Source organism: Ambystoma mexicanum, chromosome 1p, assembly GCF_040938575.1.
Source record: "Ambystoma mexicanum isolate Mex_15411 chromosome 1p, UKY_AmexF1_1, whole genome shotgun sequence".
In the NCBI taxonomy this organism is placed as follows: Eukaryota; Metazoa; Chordata; class Amphibia; order Caudata; family Ambystomatidae; genus Ambystoma; species Ambystoma mexicanum.
Window position 1 is genome coordinate 1,469,692,717 of NC_090921.1, and position 12,607 is coordinate 1,469,705,323.

Here is a 12,607-nt window from a genome sequence, read left to right on the forward strand (position 1 = left end):
GGTTGGACAGCCTCACCAGATCGTCCATAGCAGAACCAAGAGCACTCTTGGTCCTATGTCCCGGACAAAAGATTGACTGAAAGGAACTAAAGAAACATGAGTCCTCCAGGACCAAAGGATCCAAAGATGTTTTTTGAGAAGAGGGATCACCAGTGCCTGTTTCAGTTCTGTAGGGATCATGCAGGAACCGTTCATCGCCTGGGTGACCCACGGAGCAATCTTAGGCATAATTTACTTCCAGATATTCAAAGAAGCTGGGTCCAAGGGAGAAGTCGATTTAAGTTTAATAGTGGCCTGCAAAATGTCTTCTTCTGAGAAAACAGGAAAAGATGACCACAAGCAAGTGGAGGTTTCAAGGCTAGGAGCATCCCCTGTATCTATAGTGGTAAATATACTTGCCCTGATTCCAGTGATTTTTTAACAAAGAAAGAGAGAGAGAGTCACAGAGAGCCTGCGAGAAAACCACAATCGAGGAATAGTTAGCAGTGGATGAAAACGAACGTACCAAGAAAAAAAGTTCCTTAGGCTGGTTTAAGGCTTTTTTGACCCTCTCCTGAAAAAAGGAACATTGGCTTTGTGAGTGGAGCTATGATAACCCAGAGAGGCAGCTCAAAATGCTGGCCTGTCAATACGAAGATAGCGCAAGCGCCATTTTTGCTCAGCTTGTCTACATTGCAAGGCTTTAAGATCTTCTGAAAACCAGGGTTGCATCTGACATTTGTGAGCGCACATAGTGGATGCACGTAGAAGTGTGGATAGGTCAGATGTCTGGGCACTACCACACTTTCCTGTGAGTCACAAGACAATATCATCCTCGCTCACCAGGTGCCAATTATGTTTATTATGTCTTCTAGAACCCTTCACACTGAGAGAAGAAGAAACCTGGTGGAACCGTCTAATGAGTGGCAAGAAAACCAGCTGGACAATTGCAATGGCAAAGATCATGGAAGCTGCTCTAGCAGAATGCCTCAAAGAAGAAAATCCCACATTATCACCTGGAACTACACAACCTTAAGAACAATTCCAAAAGAAAAAGAAACAAGCACAGGAAAAGAAAACAAAGAAAACGTAATCATTTTGTAAAATCAAAAATTTGATAAATACAAATAAAAAAAATAAAAAAATGTTTATTTCAACTGATAAAAAGAGCAATATGTACAAATGTTGTTCTCCATTACAGTCGTTTTTAATGAATGAAGGTTTTGAAGTGCGTCCTAGTGCTCTGAATTGCTCTGTTGCTCTCAGTTCATCACAAATGGTTTCATAAGTAGGATTATTGTAATTGGTTATTTATAAAGCGTTTCATACCCAGAGGTTTCTAAGCTTGGACCCGGGGATTGAACCTTTGTTGCTTTGCGTCATCTTGCTTCCAAGGCGAGCGCCTTGTCCCTGAGCTATTCTCCCGAGACTAATTCCAGGCCATAATACCAGGGTCCAACTCAGGCAACTGCTTCATCAACTGAGGTTGGTTCAATTGTTACCTAAGGCTAAGATCCCGAGACGAGCTACCCCTGAGACCAATGGCTATGATCTCTCTAGTGCTGAGGACATGTAGTTCTCCTTCCATATTGGGCAGTAGTAAAGCCCAATTTACAGATCAAGGCCCCTCTGGACACTGATGGGAGATTGTCTCCAAAATCTGGCCTAGCCACAGAGCACCATGTAGATGTTGGGGCTTTGATAGTAGATGGAGACTACAGGGAACACGTTTAGATTATACTCAGCAACCACAGGTAGTGACCTTACCCTGTCCATGAGGGAGATGCCATTGTTCACTTGATTTGTGAAAAGACTGTGATGCCCCAGTTAGAGGATGTACCGAATGTACCACCTACAAGAAGTGCGAGCCAGATGTTCATTTCCATATATCTGGCTCATCATCAAGCCTTAAGTAATATACTTCCTAAGAATTTAGAAGAATCCACATACTTCACCGCTGCCCAACAGAATGCTTCTGTCTTAAAAAGTGCATTTACACAGGTCATTCCAAATGGCGAGGGGGAGGAAACACAGGGTCCCTACTTTATGGAAAGAGACAGCATTATAGAGCAGAACATAATGTTAAAGGTGATTGAAGGACACAATACGAAAAGCTTATCCTCAAACCATTCCAGACCAAAATATTAGAGATAGCCAATCACATCTATCTCTGTCAGCTGAACCCTTAATCGTGGCATAACTCTGAGACTGCATGAATTGTCACATATGTACTGACCCAGAATCATTTGAAGGAATACTGGTCTCTCCAGCCAGTTTGGCAGCCTTCCCTGCTACATCGAGGATTTCGTTCTTTATGCCAATATGAGCCCCCACAGTTTAAAACATTTAGTGCCTTATTTCACTTGGATGAGATTCACAAAAGAAATATTTACTGATCCAGCTTTCACTTTCATGTTGAAACTTAGTGAAATCATAGACTTACTTCTATGCACTTCTGTCTATTTGCCACAAACACATAGATCAGTGGAAATATTCAACCAGACCTTGAAGCATCTATTAAGAAAATTAGTAGTTACGTATTGGAGAAACTGTGATGAATTATTACAATGGAACAGTTTGCTGTATACAAGTGCCTTCAGGCTTCTATTGGCTTCTCCACTTTTGGACTTAACCCTATCCAATTTGTCAAGAACATGGGGGATCAGATGATCATGGCCAGGGAAATAGTCCACCACCATTTAATGCAAGCCCAGGAAAAGCAGAAAAGAATATAAGACTAGAATGCCCACATTTTAGATTGGATATTAAGTGATGGTCTTGTATCCTGCCAATGAGAACATGATATTGGTCCAATGACATGGTCCCTATGTCATCACCAAGCTTCTGAGTGAACTAATATATAAAGCTCACAATCCCAGTCTCATAAAAAAATCACAAGTGTAACACAAAAACCGGTTAAAGTTCATGAGGTAAAATAATAATCCCAAACTCATGGCTCCTTCACATACTAATGACAAGCAACCATCCAAATCCTGATACCATTTTAATACCTAAAGGCTTCGGTACTCCTGCAAAGAGAGATATAAAGTCTTCCTGTAGGACTTGTCTCATGTTTCTCCAAACTTCAACGGTAATCTCAAGTTTGTTTTTACCACATCAACACTCCCCAAGGAGCGTCTGTCTATCTCAAACCCTGTAGGTTACATGTAGCCCAACAACAGATCTTGCAGCATGAGATAGAACAAATATTGCAGCTAAAGGCTAAGGGGGCCGTGGGCTGTGAAAGATTCCACAGCCCATGGTCTTTCCGTGTGTGTTGGTAGAGCTACCCAACGGGTCCTAGTGGTGTATGGCCTTCAGAAAAGTGAATGAAACCTCTCAATTCGACTCATATCTGCAGACCCAGTTAGTTGAAATGATTAAAAACATTATCACCTCCCTCATCATCTTGACCCTTGATTTAACCACAGGGTATTGCCAGGTACCCCTGCTCGCCAGGCATAATGGGAAGAGTGCCTTTTCTACTCTAGAAAGGTTTTCTTAGTTTACCGTGCTGCAGTTTGGACTACATGGGGCTCCAGACACGTCTCAAAAGCTTAAAGATGCCAACTCAGACCACATCAGGAGTTTGCATCATTTGGATTTACATCAATGAAATTGTGATCTACAGTTGAACAAGGAGAGAACATGTAAGGCACTTAAACCTGATCTGTGAAACCTTACATAGGCTGACTTGACTGCAACTCCAGTTAAGTGTTGCTTGTCTCAATCCACTTTGGTTTGTCAGGAACAAACAAGTTTAACCAAGAAAGTGGAAATAATCCAATAAACCCATCTCCTGTCTATCAAACTGCAGATGTTTTTGGGATTAACTGGTCAACATAGTAATTCAGCCCTACCTTCCATACCGGAAGAGGACCTCTCACTGAACAGTGTGACCATGTCAGTATCCTGGTCTCGTCAAGAGGGGACAAGAACCCCTCTCAGCCAGGGTTGGGAGGCCTAACAGGGATAAATCGAGAATCCCAACCCAGAGATGGATGATGGCAATTGAGAGGGCCTCAATTCCTGACACCCCCCTATGGTAGTGTCTTTCTGGGCAGTTATCTTATGCCATGCCTCCTCGACAAAATGCTTGTCAGAGATTTTGTGTTTTTCTTAGTGAGAGCTAGAAACATCAGATTGAGAGCCGTTGTCCGGCACTACAGGCCAGCTGCAGGAAGGCCGAGACATGACCACCAGTAGGCAGCCCTCCAGTGTTCAGCAATCTTCTTCCAGCAGAGAAAGACCAGCTGAAAGAGAGGAGCACAGAAACAACGTTGCCAGTGTGGACCTAGATGGGGGGCTTGCTGTAGAAAAGATTAGTGAACTTTTTGGCATGGGTGGTCTAACATAGAGCTTGCTATGCAACGCAGTTTATAATTTTCATACTAAAAATGACTGTTAGGGTCATAGCCATTTGGCTCCTGGTTTGCACAATGTCTATGTACTTCACTGACAAGTTTCAGATCCACCCCAACTAGCACAAACTAATTTGGGGAACCATGCTTTTGCAGCTCAAACTGAAAAATAACTCCTGCCACGTAGAACAAAATGGCAAATCGTGTGAGGGACAAATTGTACACAGCAGCCAAAATATTATACAGCCACTGCAATTTGTGTTTACCTCCTTATGCAGTTCACTTGTGCATAGTCCTAAAGTGTGGCCTATTCGGGCTACACGTGCAGGGGCAAAAAATGTGAAAAAATATTGCATGCTTGTAGCCATGCACAAGTCCATCATCCCCTGGTAGAAATAATGGTTCTGAGCAAATATGCTATATATCTGTATCCCCGTATATATCTGTATTCCCTTATATACCTGTATCAACCCTGTCGCTATATATCCGTATGTCGCTATGTATGTCCCCACCATCCTGTCCACGTACCTTGTCTCAGGCGCTTTTACAGATAACCACCATAACACACCACTACGCTTACTCTCTACTATACACCATCATTCAACTAGAACACAGCTATACCCCTGTTAATTCGGCCAAGCTGTTCACTTACGAATACGACCACATGAACACCTCATCGCCCTAATAAAACGCAACTAGCTGAGCACATTCCGGCCTAGCTGCCCACATAGGCATTCCTCAGGCTTAACGCAGCCAGAACCCAGTCTGGGTGTCCACCCACCAGACTGCACACATCCAACTGATATCTTCAGCACCACACCTATCGCTAGGAAGCAGCTATCGGCCAACAACTACATCAGCTGCACACATATATCTGGTGCACCCATGCACCATACAACATTATCTCTCCCTACTGGGTTGAACTACCAGCGCTTTGAGGTCATACCAATGATATATAAGGCGCTATATAAATGCCAAGTAAGATAACATAACATACACTCGGCACACAAATACCTGAGACCACTAGGGATTTAAACAAGGGACCCATACCCTCTCACCCATAGGACTTCCCTTAAGGGAACCATGAGCAAAGCCCTCTGACACGAACAAGGACATTCAACTTCCCTGGCTGCCATTACTATTTAGTGGAGAGCCCACACAGAGGAAGGGAAGGCCCTCCCCTTAGCCCACCAATTGTAACAGAGGCTTAGCCAACTACTTGTAACCTTTACTTCCTTCCACATGTCAGTGTCAGGGAAGACAGGGCCAGATTGGCCAGGGACAGAGCACCAATCCAGGAAGGGGTCAGGGAATAAACTGAGACCACAGAAGTACGGGCCAAGTGTGGTTTGTGGTGGCTGAGATGATGCTTTCATTTTCCAGAGGACGGTTTATGGTGTTGCACATGACTTGGGAGAGCATTTTAAATTGCCAGAACTGCGGGCTAAGTGTGGTATACAGCGGTTCGCTGGGGAACGTGTATTGTACAGGTAATCATGCTGAAATTGCCTTGAAACATCTCTGCTTTGACCGTATGGGTAAGTGTTGATCTTTTTTTCCTGCCCTCGGTGGACCTTGTCAATTACACCGTCTGCCTCAAATCTGAAATATAATTTAAGAAGTCATACAAACAGTCTGATGCCTACCCTCCTTGTAGTTCATATTGAGAGTATTCCTGAGCACTCTACAAATCTCGCCATAACACCCACTGTGCCCCCTGAAAACACTCTTCGTTCTGTAACAAGGGAAAAAGGTAAATCCTCCTCCGGGGCTCTTATGGCATCCGACTCCATTGCACTAGATTAATTCTTTTTGAGGGTGTGTCAAGAGCTGTTTGATGACTCATTTGTGGATAAGACGGAGGAGGTTGTATTGTCTTCTAACAAGCCCTGAGCAAAAGAACAGTTTGTTCCCAATCCTACAAATATTTCTTTAAAACACAGCTCATCAATTTCAACACTGACACAAAGTGCTGGATTGGTTAATTAATCCCTATTGGACACTTTGGGCCTCTCCTCCATTTCTGCATTGTATTTAGTTTTACATTCTCTTGTAAGGCTTTTTGACAAAATAAAAGCGATGGTACAACACAACTCAGGCCTATTAGCCTTCATAGCTAATAAATTGAGTGCAAATTCAAATAGACATCAGGAGAGCGATTGTGATGGGTGCCCAAAAAATGTAACTTGATCTACACATCCTAGAAGAAGATAAGAATGACATTTCAGAACTCGAGGTTCAGTATAATCTCAGAGAAACCTAGAGAGACTGAGTATGTTTTCAGAACTGTTTAAGTCAATGGTGCCAGATGATCAAATTCTCGACGTGAAATCTGTGGAACATCCTCCTTTGGAGACTTATTGTGAGAATCCTAATGCAACCATCCCAAGGGGAAAAAAGAATAAGCCTGGTATTACAAAAATTCCCAAAACAAAATGAATAAGAACTTAAATAAAAAGCGTTCTTCAAGGAAATTCATAAGGCGCTGTGTCTACTGTCGACAAGATTATCTATTTAAACTCTCAACCACAATCTAATGCACTGTAATCATCTCCAGTATGCAAAGAAAAGTCATCCAAAGTTTCAAAAAGGGCAAGGAAAAAGTTAAAAGTTACATCAAAGAACAAGATTACTAACCTTTTTCTTCCGAATAAGGAGAAGAGTTTGGACATTGACACCTCTGCTCTGGATCCGAACCAGACCTCTGTTCTTGAAGTTAATTGAAGTATTCCAAACAAACCTTGCTTTGATCAGCAAGAGCTGGCCCACATAATAAGGGTCCCAACAAATATATAGACAAAGGAGCCCTTCTTTCCTTTGTCTCCAACAGTGTCAGAAATTCTGTAACTAAGCTCCCACCACCTTCACATGATCATCCAGTGGGACAAACTATTGGAGTTGAGAACATTAGACAATTGAATGATTGTTTGTATTGGTCAACTACAAGTCATGTCTGATCCATCTCTATGTTTGCTACATTCTGGGGATATTGACTGGGTTGACTAAACATACAATGGTGGTGACAAACTTGTGGTACACTTTTTCTCATCTATTGTTGCAAGTTTGGTGTGGGACCAACTAGGCTATTTTCAATCTATGAGTCTTGGCATTCATAATCTAAATAGCCCCTTCCTTTTAAAAACATTGTTTTCACAACATGATTTTTACACCCAGCTTCCTAAGGAGACATATCCATCCCTCTATATAACTCATAATATGAATACAAATGGTCCAAGTTGAAGTTGGACCAAAGGAACTAGCAATTCAAATAAACAAGAATATTGGTCCTGGCTCTTCTCAAGAAAACGGGAAAGACACTATTGATCTTCACCTATAGCACTAATTAATTGAGAATTTTATACTGGAACAGTTTTAGTTTTCAAAACATGTTTAACATTGGCAATTCTTCTTTATTTCTGGCACAGTTTGATATTATCCTTTTTCAAAGAAACTATGCTGCTTTTTCCATTATTGATCCAAGGCTATCACATGTTTACAAAGGAGACCAAATGTGGTTCTAAGGGTCGTCCTCGTTGGTGATTTAGGTATCGCCATAGATTTAAATTGGGATTAGTCTCTTCTCTCATTGATGGTTTGTTGGCAGTTAAATTACAATAGGTTTCAGGAAGTAACACAAGAAATCTTAATCTTAACATGTATTGGAACCCTGCCACTACCATCATTGATGATTTACATCAATGGATGAGTAGCACCCTTTATAAATGGTTGGGAGAATGTCACCCAAATAAGATCAGTATAACAGGCGACCTTAATTCCCCTTGCATATATAAATCACCCTTTTCTAACAAATTGCAAACTGACTCTCTGAAAGGCCTCTCCTCTGTTTCTGGGAAGAGAGAGAGCTCAACTATAGATGGAGATTCTCGAGTCTAGGGGTTTGGATTTGCTTTTACCTGTTTCCTGCACCCCTTTAAACAAAGTACCTGGAAAAGAGGGATTGATTATGTTTTTCGTTCATCCTCTATTCAAACTTCAAGGACCTAAGCAATCATACCATGCTATCATTTAATATTGAGTACACATTTTTGAGATTTTAGATGTAGCCCTCTTTGATTTTTGTTGAACCGTTTAGGGGTGGTCCTAATGTGCAATGTAACTGGGCTTCCCTTATGAAATTTACGTTCAAATTGAATAGCCTTTTTAGCAAACTTTCTTTTGAGAATAACGATCATTTATGTAGTGCTAGTAACTTTAGGAAAAATGTTATATACCTGTTTGGCTAGAATATCTGTGGTGGGTAATTGCTTGGCAATAAAGCAAATGGTACATGTATATAATGCAAAGATTGCTTAAACTAAGAAGAAGAAATGGGCAAAAATGTGTGATCTCCGTGAGCACACTTTCTCTGGTATTGAGGCGTACAAACTGGGGCAAAAGAAGATTTGTTAGTTCTATCGAAATGTATGCAAAAGACTTAAATTCTCTCTTCAGATTGAAGATAGCCAAAAAATGTTGTGTGGCATAAAAGTGAAAAGAGTTTCTGATTTTTGGGATATTGTCTACTCGCCCGAATATGTGTATTTCCGATAATCCTATTGAGGAAGCCAAATGGTTGATCATTTTAATCCAACCTGTGCCCCAATTAAAACAATGATGACATCTCGTCAAGTTTTGTGGAAAAATCTGAAGCAATTGGCAGGTGGTTTTGTTAGGGTTGATATTTTGAGTGCCATTGTGAAATCTAAAGCTTCTGTGGCACCAGGTCCTGACCATTTTGCCCCAATTACTATCAACCTCTGGTCCTATATTCTGCAAATACATTTGTGAGATATTATTACTGAGGGTATTATTCTACCTTCTTGGTCTATCACATATTATCCCATTGTTTAAAAAAGGAGACAGAAATAATCCTTCAAATTATCACCCCATTATGATTCTAGATGCCTGTAATAAGATCTTTGCATCCCTTCTCTTTAAAGATATTGATGGGTGGTTAGAAAAATTGTCCCTACTTCCTAAATTCCAAATCGGGTTTCTCAAAAAGTTTGGCACCTCATTAAGTGGAACTATTCTGTCCCACATCCTGGCGCAGACTAAAAACAACCCTGCAAAAACAATATATTTAGTGAGCATGGACATGCCCAGCGCTTTTTACAGGTTTAATATAGACAGATTGTTGTGTGAACTTAATCAGCGGGGCATTCCAGAAAGCCGGTTGAGGCTTGTCATGCTACTTCACAATGACACCCAAATTCAGGTCAGTCTAAATAAAGAAGGCTCTTTGTCTCGAATTATCAACACACACATTGTTCTGAGACAGGGCTGCATCCTTACCCCAGTGCTTTTTAACATATACATTGCCGACATTACTACCCCATGGTAAAATGTCAATTGCATACCAGTCAAATTGGGAACAAGTTCTTTTCATTGGTTGGATTTTGTGTTTTGTTTTTCTGAATGTCTGGGACCCAGGTGGGGTGTGGCGAAAGACTAGAGGACGTGAGTGACTGATAATGGGATGGCAGCGTGGTCAGACCAGTCAAGTGGGATAGGGTCTGCACAGGGGATTCAGGGGATGATGTAAAGACTAAATATAGGGTATTCCCTTTGTTGTGCGTGCAGGAGAGAACAAATTGCTTAAGGTCCATGAAGTGTGAAAAGCGTGCTTCAAATGTGGTTTTCAGCCTGTGACTCGGGGATGTTAAAATCACAAAGAAAAAGACATTACTAGAATGTGCTAATTTGGCAGAGAGTAAGTTGGAAAACTCTGCAATGAAAGAGACACTCCTGTCAGGTGGTCTGTAGATGAGATGGTCTATAAATGAGGTGGAAGGTGATGGATTCCTTGTGCGATTGAGGGAAACGGCAGTCAAGTTATTCAAATGAGCTTTTTCTGGGAGAGGGAGTGATGGAGCATGTCCAATCGCTCCTGTGGAGGATTGACTCCTGCCCTTCCTAGCTGGTCGGCATGTTGGATTGAGTAGCCTTGTGGTGGGAGGACGTTGAAAACATGGGGGGAGGATGGGGTAAACCATGTTTCAGTGATGAACAGGGCATCAAGGTTTTTGTGCTAGATGAGGACAGCAATCTCTGCAGTGTGAGCGACCTCTGAGCGAACATTGATCAATATGAAAGAGGGTGTGCATGTGATCCGTGGGTGTTGGATGGGCGAAAGGGCGATATTCATGAGGTTCGCTAGGTTAGCCTGCCGGGGCTGCCCAGGCACTTGTCCATTTGACCCTAGTGAGGATTGGGATTGGCTCTTGATAGAGGAGACACATTGTGATGTCTTTTGGAGAGTAACAGTAGTAGCCATTGGTTTGTAGGTGAAATGCAGTTTAGCGGCCCAGGCCCTTGGCTGTTATATCTTGACTGTCGTGAAGATTATGAAAACCTCCGTCCCCAAGTACCAAACAGGGAGATACTAAACAACTCTCTGTGCGTTCCTTGAGACCACAGATGTTGAGTGCTGAAGTACCAGGAACCAGGAACGCGGAAACCCCCCTGACCGCTTTAAGGCAAGCAAGGGTTTAGTACAGAAAAATGGCAAGAACAGACAGCACAGAATGTATGTTGGGAAACACTGATGGGCTTACCTAGGTGGAAAGGGAGAGGGGCACCAACCCTGTGTTGGGACAGACAGAGCAGGAGGCCATCAAGGCACCAGCAGTGTGTGAATGGCGGCAGCAAGCGGTGGAAAACACTGATCAGCACTCTGGATGAACACACGCTGTAGCACCTGTGTGAGCCGGGGTTGCAGGCTCAAGCGTAACAATGAAGCAGGGCAGACCAAAAGCAATCCAAGAGTTCCGAGGTAAGAAGCCAAAGAGCACAACAAAGTCCGAGGGATAATCCGAAGGAAAATCAGTTAGCAGTCCAGGAGTCAGGAGACCAGAAGCAACAAGAAGCAGACCGTAATCCAAGGGAGAAGCAAGAGGAATCCGATGAAACTCTCCGTAGTCCGATACCGTGATCAAGAAAGTACGATGACGCCAAACAGTGCCGAAATGAACAGCTGTGAAGCACTGTGCAAGCGTATCATTGCCGTTTTTAACTGCGCTGAGTAGTCAGGTGATCAGACGCCTTTGCGTCACGTGATGCACGGCTCCCCAAGTGCTTCCACATCACGTGTTGGCCCCTCTTGGTCACGTGATGCGGATGCGGAACTGAGCTGGGTCGGAACCTACGCCGAATCGTTGCAAAACGCCAAGGCAGCTGCCAATGGAGGAACGGATGCAGGGACCTTGGGCGACCATTCATGCCCGTCTGCCTCCATGTGCGTTGCCAATGAACACCATGCTGCTGCCGCCCTGATTGGGTAAGTGAGGGTAAACGGGCAGAAGGGGGACTGGAATGACGGGAACCTGGAGGGGCATTGGCACTGGAGTGATGGTGTCACGGCCGTAGGCCATTGGCGGTTGTGGAAGGGATGGAGGTCGGGCTGCCATTAGACCGCTCCACCACGTTTTTTCTGTACGTGCGGTTAGCGGTCTAGTGTTCTTCAAGATGGCCGCCCGCCGCTTCCTATTTACTTTCAGCGGCGGTGCAGCTCGGCGCGTTGCAATGTTTGTATTTTCTCTGTTGCGCTGCGCTCGTATTCTTCCCTGTTTTTCCTCCTCTGTTCATCGCTTGGTATTCTTCATTTGATTTTTCCCTCCTGGTCCCCCCTCTGCTTTCTCTTTCTTCATTGCCTCTTTTTTATGTTTTTTTTCTTTAGCTACAATTATACTTACAGGGGGCTTACTCCGCCCTTCCATTTATCCTCCCCTCTAGAGCTCCCCTTTGACATTTATTTACATTTTTTCCTCTGTATATGTTTTTTCTTCCTGGAATCCTCCGCACTTGGGCTGTTTTTTGGATCCCTTCAGTGCCTTTCATTCTGGACCTTCGTGCCAGTCTCATCACCTCCTTGGACACTTCTGGGGCAGCTCTTCAGCAACATCCAGCATACCTGCCAGGGGTTTTTTCTGCTACGGCTTTTTCCCCTGTTGGCTGTCACGGAGAGGGGTCACGGTGAGCCCCAGTCTCGGGGTCACGGTGGCTTCTTTCCGAGGCAGACCATATCTGCACGAGATGAAAAAGCCTACTTCCCAAAGGCCCCAGAAAAGGAAGTTAGAACTACCCTCGACACCAGGTGAGGAGGTGGAGGTGGAGGAAGGGTCAGGGGAACTATTCAACCTTGAAGATAGTAGTACCGCAAGCCAACCATCCAGTCTTGACAGTTTGCAACGCCAAGAAGTAGTCATGGCCACCCCACAGCAGCTGCAAGAGCTGATAGCCGCCGTTCAAAACCTCAATGCTGAGGT